This window comes from Olea europaea, chromosome 1 (genome assembly GCF_002742605.1).
Source record: "Olea europaea var. sylvestris chromosome 1, O_europaea_v1, whole genome shotgun sequence".
NCBI lineage: Eukaryota > Viridiplantae > Streptophyta > Magnoliopsida > Lamiales > Oleaceae > Olea > Olea europaea.
The window spans coordinates 34,772,890-34,776,058 of record NC_036237.1 but is presented as its reverse complement, the minus strand read 5'-3'; positions in this window follow the sequence as shown (position 1 = coordinate 34,776,058).

Sequence of the window (3,169 nt, the reverse complement as noted above, 5' to 3'; positions counted from 1 at the left end):
ATGTTCTTTCGGATCAGCTGATGGTATGACCTCTTCTTTTAAGGTAGCTGATAGATGATGCAAATGGTGGTGAAGTCTTCAGAAGACAGTTCACACCGAGGAAGGGTACCTACAAAAGAAATGCAAATATTAGTCACGGTTCGAACCGAAGGAAAATATAAAGAAAAGCAACTATTATACTTACTAAGTGTTGAGTACTTCGTTGGGACCGTAAGGGGTACTCGGGGGTCCCCCTCCATCGTGTCCCATCGCCCAGCGGCCCAGCACCACTAGCTCTTCCATTCTTTGATGGAGCTTGGTAGATCGAGCACGAATAGAGTGTGGAAACCCCATGAAGTAAGGTAGTTCTACCCCCAGGTCTTATCTCCCCTGGCAGTTACCTTAGGTATGTAAGGGTCTGGAAGACGGAGAAGGGCATCTCCACCCCTAATGATGCCTCTTTCCACAACATCCGGGAGCCCACCATTTGGCTCCAGGAGTTCGGATTGAGTTAGGTCGGGGCTAGCCTATAGGATCTAAGCACCATCCTAAAGAATGGGTGAATTGGCAGCCTAAATTCGGCCATAAGGATCGCCTCACTAATGGCCATACAACCCGGTCTAGGGTAGCAGGCCCTCTCTTAGGGCTCGGGGAGGATCAGATCTATACTATCTGGGATCCTATACTCTACCCTAAGTCTCTCTAGGTCGGCCTCTCTTAGTTTAGATGAGTAGTCCGACGCCCCCCAGTGCACAGAAGTATCTGCTGGGCTATCCAGTCGCTTCCATATATTTTTCCCTATTATCGCCTCGACTATTTCTGAAGAGGTCGCCACAATGGGCTCGTCCATCTTCACTAGTTCTAACCCCCTTCCTGAACCAGAACTCCCCTCAGAAGCCATTTTTCAGAAGTTAAAAATCCTAAAAGGTACTAAAACTTAAGAGTTTGAAGGTTTTCCTAGCCGGAAATGGTGTAAGGTCACCGGATGTTGGTATTTCTTACTAGAAGTTCAAGTTTCTTGCCGAAATTGCTTAGAAAATGTCGAAAACTACAAATGGCTTGAGAGCAAAGTGTATTATCTGTTTTCGCAAGGATAGAAAGCTTAAGAAAAGCTCAGAGTCCACCTTTTATAGAAAGACCCATCCAATCTCCACTGTTGAATTCAAATACGATCAATCTAAGCCGTTCGTCGCATATTCAATCTAGGCCTTTGAAATGAAACGCCAGATCTGATCTACGCCCAAGATGTCGCTGTGACCTTCACGCTAGCATAAAACGCGTCACCTCGATCACCACCAGCCGTCAATAATAAGTAGCCGCAGCAGCCTTTTAGGAGAATGGACATGGCACCCAACTGTTACCTTGGAAATACGCAACAGTTGTTAAATCATTTGACGTTTGAATCGCCTCGAATCGAGCTCCTCACTCAACTTTACAAAGTTTAGACACATCTGACGCGAAGTCCCCTGTGAGTCATCATCTCGGCCGCTGCGTTCCCTTCTAAGCTTTACAAAGTTTTAGCCATCTCCCAACGCGTCGTCCCCTATGGGTCAGTGCACCGGTGGCAAATGAGCTCCTCACTCAACTTTACAAAGCTTAGATGCACCTGACGCGGAATCCCCTGTGGGTCATCGCCTCGGCCGCTGCGTTCCCTCCTAAACTTTACAAAGTTTTAACCATCTCCCAACGCGTCGTCCCCCGTGGGTCAGCGCACCGGTGGCAGATGAGCTCCTCACTCAATTTTACAAAGCTTTGGCACGCCTGACGCGAGTCCCCTGTGGGTCATCGCCTCGGTCGTCCCGTTGACCTTTTTTGCCTACTAATGTCCAGTCTTGCAGCGCTTCGACCTCACATCGGTTATTGTTTCCGTTACGCAGTAACGAAACTTTGGCACATCTGCCTAAGATCATGGCTTTGGTTACTGTAGAAGATCGACCCACAAGCTCCCACGAATAGCGGTCCCCAGTACCAAGGCATGCACATCCGGTCAGGAAAGCAAATCCACCAATGATATAAATATTCATACCTGGACTTGGGGGACCACTGTTACGCCCCTATCTGAACCGTCTCAGAATGCCTACCACCACACGTTCCGACCTGATAGACACCCATCTGAAGTGTTTCCAAAGTGATCTCACCAATGTCAACAACCTGATAGCACACTGCGAGATATAAGCGATCCTCCTGAACTGACCGAAACGCACTCGCCCCTGAGACCAAGGCGAAGTGGACCTTTGTCATAAGATCCGCCGCCAATTTCAGAAAGAGATTTTTGCCGAGATCCTTTCTGCACCTAAGGTTTAAATTGATTTGAATTCTCCATGAGACTAGTTGATGTGACTTATCAACTTTATGTCAACTCAACTCGAGAGAAACAAACTGCCCGCCCACTCTACAGACGGGGCTGATTGACGCTTATGAGCGGATGTCTCATACCGTCCGATGTATATACGTGTCCCACATCCAACGGTTCATCCTACCTATAAATACCCAAGGTTTGGCAAGAGGCAAAGGTAATGAAACTTTTACTACATAACACTCCATAACAAGTTTATATATTTTCTCCTCCCCCTTAGTGTTTTTGACACAACCTCTAGGTACTGTTCCGACCATCTGGACTGTCCGAATGTGTACGGTCGTCACCACCCCCGCTGGTCCCGACCGTGTGCGTCTGACCATGCGTTGATGTGTGCAAGGAGGAATACGTGGAGTAGCTATCGATTGACTACGTGGAAGGTCCAATTTTCGAGATCAACACTTTCATTCATTAAATTAATTAAGTCCCTGTTTGATTTTCATTCTTTAAGACATCATTTCAATCACATATTTTTCAATATAAATAATATTATACGTAAAGTCAAAAATTTTCCTTATTTTTTAACCACACATTTTCCATCAATACACTATTCAAAAATTCATTCTTATCAGAAGAATGAGACTCAAACAAAGGCTAAATTTCATTGGTAGAAATAAACCAAAAAACATTCACTTAAAATCTTGATGATTAGCTTAACAATGAATTAAATACACTTTACATGTTTGACTAAGTTAAATTATTATTCAATTCGATTAAATACACGTTTTACTCACGTATTTTTTTTATAATTTATTATTTTTTTTATATTCACATATTTCATATGATTTATACTTAAAATCAATGCCAAGCACTTGCAAATACCAAGAAGTTAAG